This window comes from Oncorhynchus keta, chromosome 1 (genome assembly GCF_023373465.1).
Source record: "Oncorhynchus keta strain PuntledgeMale-10-30-2019 chromosome 1, Oket_V2, whole genome shotgun sequence".
Taxonomy (NCBI): domain Eukaryota; kingdom Metazoa; phylum Chordata; class Actinopteri; order Salmoniformes; family Salmonidae; genus Oncorhynchus; species Oncorhynchus keta.
The window spans coordinates 8,583,956-8,596,381 of NC_068421.1; the positions used below are offsets into that span (position 1 = coordinate 8,583,956).

The following is a 12,426-nucleotide window of genomic DNA, read 5'->3' on the forward strand; positions in this document are numbered from 1 at the left end:
ATTAGTTCTTGCCAAGGCAGCAGCTACTCTTCCTGGGGTTTTATTATGGATCCCCAGTAGTTCTTGCCAAGGCAGCAGCTACTCGTCCTGGGGTTTATTATTATTTTTCCACTTAGTTGGCTCTGGGATTCGAACCAGCAACCTTTTGGGTTACTGGCCCAAGGCTCTTAACCACAAGGAATTAGCTGCCACCCCAGTTAAAGATGAGGGAAATGGGGTCAACAACATCATTGCAGGGTATAATGGCAGTCACAGCCTTCAATAGGGAAGGAGATGGCCACAAGGAATTCTCAACAAGAAACATCATCGCAAACAAAGAATAGACACAACACCACAGATGTGTGTTTGTATAAAAGAGATTTACTTCAATTATCACACCTCGGGTGCAGGAGAATAATCATACAGCTCATTTTAATAACAACACTTCATTGTTCATTACAGTGATATTGCTTCTCCATGTTGCGTAAAGGGACAACGTGACAAGACAGAAGAAAACAAAATGGAGAACAGAAATCGTCAAAGGGGAAAACAAGCAAAACCGAGGCCAATGAAAAGCAGGTTCAGAACATGTCTGGACCAACCAAGTGCTAGCTGGGGTAAACAATCGATCTCCTAACCATCCCCTAAACAACAACAACACACTGAAACACTAACCAACCAAGTGCTAGCTGGGGTAAACAATCGATCTCCTAACCATCCCCTAAACAACAACAACACACTGAAACACTAACAAGTGAATTGGGATAAAGGTGAAGACTTCAAGACAACAAATTGTTGTCGATTGAAATGAATAAATGACACACACATGATTGGTTCAAGCCACCTAAAGCACGTTGAAGCTTTGTGAAGAGGTAAGGATGAACCTCCTCACATTTTGGTTTACAAAGCACTCTGGGTAAAGGGTGTAGAGTTTTTCAACAAAAGTTAATTTCATCTTAACGGCTGATATCATATTTATAAGAAGATTAAATAAAAAGTGTCTTAGCTTGTGAATGATACCATCACGGTCACCTAATATTCCCCAGTTTACAAATGTCTCATTCATCCCCCCTCATCTCCCGTTACTTATCCCCAGGTCATTCATCCCTCCTCCTCTCCCCTGTAACTATTCCCCAGGTCATTCATCCCCCTCATCTCCCGTTACTTATCCCCAGGTCATTCATCCCCCCTCATCTCCCGTTACTTATCCCCAGGTCATTCATCCCCCCTCATCTCCCCTGTAACTATTCCCCAGGTCATTCATCCCTCCTCATCTCCCCTGTAACTATTCCCCAGGTCATTCATCCCCCCTCATCTCCCCTGTAACTATTCCCCAGGTCATTCATCCCTCCTCCTCTCCCCTGTAACTAATCCCCAGGTCATTCACCCCCCCCTCATCTCCCGTTACTTATCCCCAGGTCATTCATCCCCCTCATCTCCCCTGTAACTAATCCCCAGGTCATTCATCCCCCTCATCTCCCCTGTAACTATTCCCCAGGTCATTCATCCCCCTCATCTCCCCTGTAACTATTCCCCAGGTCATTCATCCCTCCTCCTCTCCCCAGTAACTAATCCCCAGGTCATTCACCCCCTCATCTCCGTTACTTATCCCCAGGTCGTTTGCTGTAAATGAGAACGTGTTCACAGTCAACTAAACCTGATAAAATAACGGCTACATTTAAAAATGTATTTTTATAAATATGTGGATTTTGTGCAGTGAAACAAAACCATTCTTATTTTGTTGTGATTTTAACTTGAAAAATACTTTAATCTCTGTCTACAACTGCTTTTTTTCTCCATAACAGAGACCCATTAGTGTGACCTGGTCAGAAATGAAAACCCGAAAGAAACAGGAAAAGTTGACTTGGTAATCTCATTATGAAAATCCATTGTCCAAACCACAAGTAGCCAGCCAATGATCGGACAGAAAGACAGTTTATTGAAAAGGAAGTGCAGGGTTGGAGTTAAACAAATATTTCAATTCTCTTCAATGTTTTCCAATTAGAAACATTTATGAATTTGGGTTTACTTACTGAATTGACAGAAATTGACCCCAACCCTGGTCCAGTGCCTTTTACTAACTGGGCAAATTCTACCCAGTCTCCTCATCCAGCTACGGACAGAGCAGAACCAGTAGAGACAAACAAGGCAGAAAGAAAATTATTATGTTCAAGTACTTATATATATATATAAGTACTTGAACATAATAATTTTATATATATATGAGGGTGTGTGCATCAACTAACAGCCTGAAAAAGGAGAGTTCCACGAGGACACAGATAGGGGCCCGATAAACAAATACAGACTCTCAGTGTAACATGTATTGTGCTTTGTGTGTGTGTGCTGTGTGTGTGTGCTGTGATATCTAAAACTATTTTTCATCTTACAATAAAAATCCACTTCAATAACATCTGTCTTTAAAAAGTATTAGAAAACACATTATTTTCCTTCTTTGTCTTCTCCTTCCTCTTAGTCCTGCTATGGAAGCCCAGTGTTGTGGTCCAGACCTCATCTACAACCACATACCACTAACTAACTACTTCAACAGAGCGAACGATAATAATGCTTTACAAAATCGGGAGACTTGATATGATATACAGCATCTGTACAGTGTATAGAATCATCTGATTTAGATTTATAGAAAAATATCTGGGTGAAAAGTTGTCGATCACCCCCCCCCCCAAGCTCCCCCCCACATCAAATTAAGCAAAAACATCAAACTGTTTGGTTGTAAAGCCAGATGAGAATATTGAACATTCACAGACAAGACAACTGACAACCTTTCCTTCAGACTAGGGCACGGTCGTGTTGGTTTCCTTCTTTACTGGACTAATCTACAGGTAGAACAGTATATATCTAAAAACTTGACTTTGTTTTCCACGCTAAAATCTCCTAGAACACAAGTGTAAACCCCCCACTCCTCCCTTGTCCTTAATCGATGAATTAAAGGTCACTAATTAGTAAGGAACTCCCCTCACCTGGTCGTCTAGGTCTTAACTGAAAAGGAAAACACTAAAACGAGCAGACACTAGGTCCTCCACGGAATGAGTTTGACACCCCTATCCTAGAGGAAACGGTCGTGTGAATGACCCCATCCAAAACATGCACATCAACACCTCCTCTACAGAATCTATTGAATTCTACCAAACTTGACACTTTAAAAAAAAAACATTTGACATTTAAAAATAAAAAAATTTGACAGCAAAATTAAAAGTGATGAGAACGTAAATAAATCGAAGGCACCAAAATATGAAGACGATTATTCAATTATTTATTTGTTCTTCTTGTTCTATTGTCTATGGAAAATGATTCGAGCGAGACCAGTCCATTGGTAAGGGGATGAGGAGAGGTCAGTGTAAGGATGAGGAGAGGTCAGTGTAAGGGATGAGGAGAGGTCAGTGTAAGGGGGATGAGGGGAGGGGATGAGGAGAGGTCAGTGTAGGGGATGAGGAGAAGGTCAGTGTAGGGATGAGGAGAGGTCTGTCAGTAGGGGATGAGGAGAGGTCAGTGTAGGGATGAGGAGAGGTCAGTGTAGGGGATGAGGAGAGGTCAGTGTAGGGGATGAGGAGAGGTCAGTGTAGGGATGAGGAGAGGTCAGTGTAAGGGATGAGGGAGAGGTCAGTAAGGGATGAGGAGAGGTCAGTGTAGGGGATGAGGAGAGGTCAGTCAGTGTAGGGGATGAGGAGAGGTCTGTGTAGGGATGATGAGAGGTCAGTGTAGGGGATGAGGAGAGGTCAGTGTAGGGGATGAGGAGAGGTCAGTGTAGGGGATGAGGAGAGGTCAGTGTAGGGGATGAGGAGAGGTCAGTGTAAGGGATGAGGAGAGGTCAGTGTAGGGGATGAGGAGAGGTCAGTGTAGGGGATGAGGAGAGGTCAGTGTAGGGGATGAGGAGAGGTCAGTGTAGGGGATGAGGAGAGGTCAGTGTAGGGGATGAGGAGAGGTCAGTGTAGGGGATGAGGAGAGGTCAGTGTAGGGGATGAGGAGAGGTCAGTGTAGGGGATGAGGAGAGGTCAGTGTAGGGGATGAGGAGAGTTCAGTGTAGGGGATGAGGAGAGGTCTGTGTAGGGGATGAGGAGAGGTCGGTGTAGGGGATGAGGAGAGGTCAGTGTAGGGGATGAGGAGAGGTCAGTGTATGGGATGAGGAGAGGTCAGTGTAAGGGATGAGGAGAGGTCTGTGTAGGGGATGAGGAGAGGTCAGTGTAAGGGATGAGGAGAGGTCAGTGTAGGGGATGAGGAGAGGTCAGTGTAAGGGATGAGGAGAGATCAGTGTAAGGGATGAGGAGAGGTCAGTGTAAGGGATGAGGAGAGGTCAGTGTAGGGGATGAGGAGAGGTCAGTGTAGGGGATGAGGAGAGGTTAGTGTAGGGGATGAGGAGAGGTCAGTGTAAGGGATGAGGAGAGGTCAGTGTAGGGGATGAGGAGAGGTCAGTGTAGGGGATGAGGAGAGGTCAGTGTAAGGGATGAGGAGAGGTCAGTGTAAGGGATGAGGAGAGGTCAGTGTAAGGGATGAGGAGAGGTCAGTGTAAGGGATGAGGAGAGGTCAGTGTAAGGGATAAGGAGAGGTCAGTGTAGGGGATGAGGAGAGATCAGTGTAAGGGATGAGGAGAGGTCAGTGTAAGGGATGAGGGGAGGTCAGTGTAGGGGATGAGGAGAGGTCAGTGTAGGGGATGAGGAGAGGTCAGTGTAAGGGATGAGGAGAGGTCAGTGTATGGGATGAGGAGAGGTCAGTGTAGGGGATGAGGAGAGGTCAGTGTAGGGGATGAGGAGAGGTCAGTGTAGGGGATGAGGAGAGGTCAGTGTAAGGGATGAGGAGAGGTCTGTGTAGGGGATGAGGAGAGGTCAGTGTAGGGGATGAGGAGAGGTCAGTGTAGGGGATGAGGTGAGGTCAGTGGAAGGGATGAGGAGAGGTCAGTGTAGGAGATGAGGAGAGGTCAGTGTAGGGGATGAGGAGAGGTCAGTGTAGGGGATGAGGAGAGGTCAGTGGAAGGGATGAGGAGAGGTCAGTGTATGGGATGAGGAGAGGTCAGTGTAGGGGATGGGGAGAGGTCAGTGTAGGGGATGAGGAGAGGTCAGTGTAGGGGATGAGGAGAGGTCAGTGTAGGGGACGAGGAGAGGTCAGTGTAGGGGATGAGGAGAGGTCAGTGTAGGAGATGAGGAGAGGTCAGTGTAGGGGATGAGGAGAGGTCAGGGAACCAATTGGAAAGCAGCTGGTTAAGTCTCTGTAATGGCCGTCTGGCACGGGGAAGTGTGGCCAGTCAAACAGTCCCTGACTACATCATACTGACCTCTGACCTGACACAGACGGCATCCTAGAGTCTCACATTACTACCCGTTTCAGCACTCATTTGGTTTCCGTGGCGATAGAAAAGACTATTGAATGTGAGTCTTTCAGATCAGAATATGGCTAAAGAGACCACACGGCCCAGCATGCTGAAGGGTTTTGGTTTAGAACCAATGGAGAGAAGACCTGAAATTCTTTAAAGAGAGTTGACCTACAGGCCATTGATCGTCAGTAGAGTAGACCTACAGGCCATAGATAGTCAGTAGAGTAGACCTACAGGACATAGATAGTCAGTAGAGTAGACCTACAGGACATAGATAGTCAGTAGAGTAGACCTACAGGCCAGATAGTCAGTAGAGTAGACCTACAGGCCAGATAGTCAGTAGAGTAGACCTACAGGCCATATTCAGTAGAGTAGACCTACAGGCCATAGATAGTCAGTAGAGTAGACCTACAGGCCAGATAGTCAGTAGAGTAGACCTACAGGACATAGATAGTCAGGAGAGTAGACCTACAGGACATAGATAGTCAGGAGAGTAGACCTACAGGACATAGATAGTCAGGAGAGTAGACCTACAGGCCATAGATAGTCAGTAGAGTAGACCTACAGGCCATTGATAGTCAGTAGAGTAGACCTACAGGACATAGATAGTCAGTAGAGTAGACCTACAGGACATAGATAGTCAGTAGAGTAGACCTACAGGACATAGATAGTCAGTAGAGTAGACCTACAGGACATAGATAGTCAGTAGAGTAGACCTACAGGACATAGATAGTCAGTAGAGTAGACCTACAGGACATAGATAGTCAGTAGAGTAGACCTACAGGCCAGATAGTCAGTAGAGTAGACCTACAGGACATAGATAGTCAGTAGAGTAGACCTACAGGCCAGATAGTCAGTAGAGTAGACCTACAGGCCATAGATAGTCAGTAGAGTAGACCTACAGGACATAGATAGTCAGTAGAGTAGACCTACAGGCCAGATAGTCAGTAGAGTAGACCTACAGGACATAGATAGTCAGGAGAGTAGACCTACAGGACATAGATAGTCAGGAGAGTAGACCTACAGGACATAGATAGTCAGTAGAGTAGACCTACAGGCCATAGATAGTCAGTAGAGTAGACCTACAGGCCAGATAGTCAGTAGAGTAGACCTACAGGACATAGATAGTCAGGAGAGTAGACCTACAGGACATAGATAGTCAGGAGAGTAGACCTACAGGACATAGATAGTCAGGAGAGTAGACCTACAGGCCATAGATAGTCAGTAGAGTAGACCTACAGGCCATTAATAGTCAGTAGAGTAGACCTACAGGACATAGATAGTCAGTAGAGTAGACCTACAGGACATAGATAGTCAGTAGAGTAGACCTACAGGACATAGATAGTCAGTAGAGTAGACCTACAGGACATAGATAGTCAGTAGAGTAGACCTACAGGACATAGATAGTCAGTAGAGTAGACCTACAGGCCATAGATAGTCAGTAGAGTAGACCTACAGGCCATAGATAGTCAGTAGAGTAGACCTACAGGACATAGATAGTCAGGAGAGTAGACCTACAGGACATAGATAGTCAGTAGAGTAGACCTACAGGCCATTAATAGTCAGTAGAGTAGACCTACAGGCCATAGATAGTCAGTAGAGTAGACCTACAGGCCATAGATAGTCAGTAGAGTAGACCTACAGGACATAGATAGTCAGTAGAGTAGACCTACAGGCCATAGATAGTCAGTAGAGTAGACCTACAGGACATAGATAGTCAGTAGAGTAGACCTACAGGACATAGATAGTCAGTAGAGTAGACCTACAGGACATAGATAGTCAGTAGAGTAGACCTACAGGCCATTAATAGTCAGTAGAGTAGACCTACAGGCCATAGATAGTCAGTAGAGTAGACCTACAGGCCATTGATAGTCAGTAGAGTAGACCTACAGGCCATAGATAGTCAGTAGAGTAGACCTACAGGCCATTAATAGTCAGTAGAGTAGACCTACAGGCCATTAATAGTCAGTAGAGTAGACCTACAGGCCATTGATAGTCAGTAGAGTAGACCTACAGGACATAGATAGTCAGTAGAGTAGACCTACAGGCCATAGATAGTCAGTAGAGTAGACCTACAGGACATAGATATCAGTAGAGTAGACCTACAGACAGAGATAGTCAGTAGAGTAGACCTACAGTATATAGATAGTCAGTAGAGTAGACCTACAGGCCATAGTAATAAGATGCAGACATGTAGGAAATACCATTGTACAGTATTACAGATTTGTTGTATATCACATTTCTCATTGGGGGATGGACTTAGAACTCTGGTAATGCTTTTTTGGTTTAGAACCAATGGAGAGAGAAGTCCTGAAATTCTTTAATGAGATTGGCTGAGGAGACCACACAGCCCAGCATGTTGAAGGGTTTTGGTTTAGAACCGAGTCCCCTGGGTGCTGCTGGCTAAGTGCACCAGGTGTGGTCACGTCACCAGGTGTGGTCACTGTCACCAGGTGTCGCGACTGGCTCCAGGTGTGGTCACTGTCACCAGGTGTGGTCACTGTCACCAGGTGTGGTCACTGTCACCCAGGTGTGGTCACTGTCACCAGGTGTCGCGACTGTCACCAGGGTGTGGTCACTGTCACCAGGTGTGGTCACTGTCACCAGGTGTGGTCACTGTCACCAGGTGTGGTCACTGTCACCAGGTGTCGCGACTGTCACCAGGTGTGGTCACTGTCACCAGGTGTGGTCACTGTCACCAGGTGTGGTCACTGTCACCAGGTGTCGCGACTGTCACCAGGTGTGGTCACTGTCCAGGTGTGGTCACTGTCACCAGGTGTGGTCACTGTCACCAGGTGTGGTCACTGTCACCAGGTGTGGTCACTGTCACCAGGTGGTCACTGTCACCAGGTGTCGCGACTGTCACCAGGTGGTCACTGTCACCAGGGTGGTCACTGTCACCAGGTGTGGTCACTGTCACCAGGTGTGGTCACTGTCACCAGGTGTCGCGACTGTCACCAGGTGTGGTCATCTGTCACCAGGTGTGGTCACTGTCACCAGGTGTGGTCACTGTCACCAGGTGTGGTCACTGTCACCAGGTGTGGTCACCCACACACAGTATGCAAAAGAAGCAGTGTTGTGCTGGGTTGCAGGTCATGAGTAAAGAGCCTGTGCTTGGTTTGGAACCATGTGTGAAAAGGCATACATTTCCCAGAGTTCCCTGGAGTGCTGAGCTGAAGAGGAGGGGTTTGCTTAGCAGCCCCCCACCCCACCACCACCCCAGTCACAGTAAGTGCTTGGTGTATGCATGGATAGGTCTGTTATGGTTGCTACGGATACGGGCTGTTTCTACCACTGCATAACAACAGTTATTTATTTACAGTATCTGATCAATCAATAACAGTGTTATGATGGATAATGCTTTGGAGCTTGGCGAGGCCACAGACTCTGTAACGTATCGGACAGACAACACAACAGACACCGACAGACACGACTCTATAAAAGAAGAAGACTACCATATTTCCTTAAATAGATACTCTTTAAATCTCAATTTGGCAGAGATGATTCCCTGGGCTGGGATCAGACAAGACTAGTTTTCATTGAGTTTATAATGATATTTACCAGACACCATTTTGACAAAACCATAGCGACTAACAGGAAAAGGAAACGGCAGCAGCAGGGTACTGCGATTCCTCTAAAAACAAACCTACTGTACATCAAGGCTGCCTGCATGACCTCAGAGTTTATTGCACTGTGTTTTTCAGACAGTAACAGTGCATGTGGAGCCTGTGAAGGGTATAACGTATACCCTGAAGACAGCATGAGAGGAGACATGGAGAGATGTAGATATTCTGTGATCTGGGAGATAGTGCTAGTAGATATTACAGTTGAAGTCGGAAGTTTACAATCACCTGAGCCAACTACATTTAAACTCAGTTTTTCCACAAATCCTGACATTTAATCCTTGTCTTAGGTCAGTTAGGATCACCACTTTATTTTAGGAATATGAAATGTCAGAATAATAGTAGAGATAATGATATATTTCAGATTTGATTTCTTTCATCACATTCCCAATGGGTCAGAAGTTTACATACACTCAATTAGTATTTGGTAGCATTGCCTTTAAATTGTTTAACTTGCGTCAAACGTTTTGGGTAGCCTTCCATAAGCTTCCCACAATAAGTTGGGTGAATTTTGGCCCATTCCTCCTGACAGAGCTGGTGTAACTGAGTCAGGTTTGTAGGCCTCCTTGCTCGCACACGCTTTTCCAGTTCTGCCCACAAATTTTATATGATTGATGTCAGAGGTTTGGGATGGCCACTCCAATAATTTGACTTTGTTGTCCTTAAGCCATTTTGCCACAACTTTGGAAGTATGCTTGAGGTCATTGTCCATTTGGAAGACCCATTTGCGACCAAGCTTCAATTTCCTGACTGATGTCTTGAGATGTTGCTTCAATATATCCACCTAATTTTCCTTCCTCATGATGCCATCTATTTTGTGAAGTGCACCAGACCCTCCTGCAGCAAAGCACCCCCACAACATGATGCTGCCACCCCCATGCTTCACTGTTTGGATTGTGTTCTTCACTTTTCCTCCAAACATAACGATGGTCAAACAGTTCTACTTTCGTTTCTTCAGACCAGAGGACATTTCCCCAAAAAGTATGTTGCTTTGTCCCCATATGCAGTTCCAAACCGTAGTCTGGCTTTTTTATGATGGTTTTGGAACAGTGGCTTCTTCCTTGCTGAGCGACCTAATTGGGTTATGTCGATAAAGGACTTGTTTTATTGTGGATATAGATACTTTTGTACCTGTTTCCTCCAGCATCTTCACAAGGTCCTTTGCTGTTGTTTCTGGGATTGATTTGCACTTTTTGCACCAAAGTACATTCATCTCTAGAAGACAGAACGCGTCTCCTTCCTGAGCGGTATGACGGCTGTGTGGTCCCAGTGTGTTTATACTTGCGTACTATTGTTTATACAGATGGAGGTGGTGCCTTCAGGCGTTTGGACATTGCTCCCAAGGATGAACCAGACTTGTGGAGGTCTACCATTTATATTCTGAGGTCTTTGCTGATTTCTTTTGATTTCCCCATGATGTCAAGCAAAGAGGCACTGAGTTTGAAGGTAGGCCTTGAAATACATCCACAGGTACACCTCCAATTGACTCAAATTATGTCAATTAGCCTATCAGAAGCTTCTAAAGCCATGACATTTTCTGGAATTTTCCAAGCTGTTTAAAGGCACAGTCAACTTAGTGTATGTAAACTTCTGAACCACTGGAATTGTGATACAGTGAATTATAAGTGAAATAATCTGTCTGTAAACAATTGTTGGAAAGATGACTTGTGTCATGCACAAAGTAGATGTTCTAACCGACTCGCCAAATCTATAGTTTGTGAACAAGAAATTTGTGGAGTGGTTGAAAAACGAGTTTTAATGACTCCAACCTAAGTGTATGTAAACTTCTGACTTGAACTGTATGTGATCTAGGAGATATTCTGTGATCTAGGAGATAGAGCTCGTAGATATTCTGCGATCTAGGAGATACTCTGTAATCTAGGAGATACTCTGTAATCTAGGAGATACTCTGTAATCTAGGAGATACTCTGTGATCTAGGAGATACTCTCTAATCTAGGAGATACTCTGTAATCTAGGAGATACTCTGTAATCTAGGATATACTCTGTGATCTAGGATATACTCTGTGATATAGGAGATACTCTGTAATCTTGGAGATATTCTGTATTCTTGGAGATATTCTGTGATCTAGGAGATAGAGCTTGTAGATACTCTGTAATCTAGGAGATACTCTGTGATCTAGGAGATACTCTGTGATATAGGAGATACTCTGTGATATAGGAGATACTCTGTAATCTTGGAGATATTCTGTGATCTAGGAGATACTCTGTGATCTAGGAGATACTCTGTGATATAGGAGATACTCTGTAATCTTGGAGATATTCTGTGATCTAGGAGATAGAGCTTGTAGATACTCTGTAATCTAGGAGATACTCTGTGATCTAGGAGATAGCGCTCGTAGATATTCTGTGATATAGGAGATACTCTGTAATCTAGGAGATACTCTGTAATCTAGGAGATACTCTGTAATCTAGGAGATACTCTGTGATCTAGGAGATACTCTGTGATCTAGGAGATACTCTGTAATCTAGGAGATACTCTGTAATCTAGGAGATACTCTGTGATCTAGGAGATACTCTGTGATCTAGGAGATATTCTGTGATCTAGGAGATAGAGCTTGTAGATACTCTGTAATCTAGGAGATACTCTGTAATCTAGGAGATACTCTGTGATCTAGGAGTTACTCTGTGATCTAGGAGATTCTCTGTGATCTAGGAGATACTCTGTGATCTAGGAGATATTCTGTGATCTAGGAGATAGAGCTTGTAGATACTCTGTAATCTAGGAGATACTCTGTAATCTAGGAGATACTCTGTGATCTAGGAGCTACTCTGTGATCTAGGAGATACTCTGTGATCTAGGAGATACTCTGTGATTTGGAATGTTAAGAGATACGTACATCTAGAAGACAAGATCGGAGTATCATTTGATTCAACGATAAAGAGCATGAGCGTTGTCAGGGAAACGGTTAATGCCTCTGAACATGTACCGTAGATTACAATTATTTTAAAAACAAATATAAATGACACTTCCAAAAAACCTTCAGAATTCATCAATATACAAACATATGAGAACTAACTACATCTTGTAAATATTACCCAATACTGCCGGCAGTCTATCAGTAAAAATTAAAATGTAAAAAGGTCTTGCCCTCAGGTAAACCCCTTACGCAATAATAACATCAAATAATAAGACAAGTGAAAAACTCAGCACCTATAAATAAGTTGAATAAAAACCAAACTATACGTACGATATGACCATAAAGAGTCTACAGTAAAATAATAATAATATCACATAACTTCATAATGAGCGTTATCATTATTATTATTATTACCCATAAAGCAACAGCTTATAATAGAAAGGGTGGCTGGCAGTTGTGCTCTTAAGTACGAGAAACGACCCCAATCAGAACAATAAAACACACTGACACACACAGCATGGGGAGACAGTGGGCTGACAGGGACAGAGAGAGGTTGTTTAGGAGGGATAAGGGAGGGAGAAGAGAGAGAGAGAGAAGGAGGGGGTGGGAGAGAGGGAGAGA

General features: G+C 44.4%; 2 long non-coding RNA genes across 100 annotated transcripts; one reads left to right on the plus strand and one right to left on the minus strand.

The window, feature by feature from the left end:
• Positions 1 to 3,259: 3,259 nt before the first annotated feature.
• On the plus strand, positions 3,260 to 5,275 carry LOC127914550 (uncharacterized). 50 transcript variants are annotated; one of them, XR_008088906.1, is made up of 8 exons: positions 3,260 to 3,328; positions 3,759 to 3,988; positions 4,035 to 4,333; positions 4,380 to 4,494; positions 4,610 to 4,747; positions 4,794 to 4,839; positions 4,909 to 5,069; positions 5,139 to 5,275. It is a non-coding gene; the product is annotated as an uncharacterized LOC127914550 (long non-coding RNA). The 50 variants fall into 50 exon arrangements; XR_008088919.1 differs by having other exon boundaries at positions 4,035 to 4,218; positions 4,265 to 4,333; positions 4,794 to 5,069; XR_008089141.1 differs by having other exon boundaries at positions 4,035 to 4,149; positions 4,265 to 4,333; positions 4,794 to 5,069.
• LOC127914447 (uncharacterized) lies at positions 4,390 to 7,381 on the minus strand. 50 transcript variants are annotated; one of them, XR_008088813.1, is made up of 7 exons: positions 7,313 to 7,381; positions 6,879 to 7,281; positions 6,755 to 6,816; positions 6,445 to 6,723; positions 6,323 to 6,384; positions 6,141 to 6,260; positions 4,390 to 6,109 (listed from the first exon to the last, which is right to left on the minus strand). It is a non-coding gene; the product is annotated as an uncharacterized LOC127914447 (long non-coding RNA). The 50 variants fall into 50 exon arrangements; XR_008088717.1 differs by having other exon boundaries at positions 4,390 to 5,710; positions 5,802 to 5,863; positions 5,957 to 6,109; positions 6,445 to 7,281; XR_008088818.1 differs by having other exon boundaries at positions 4,390 to 5,532; positions 5,802 to 5,863; positions 5,926 to 6,109; positions 6,445 to 7,281.
• Between the last annotated feature and the right edge of the window lie 5,045 nt (positions 7,382 to 12,426).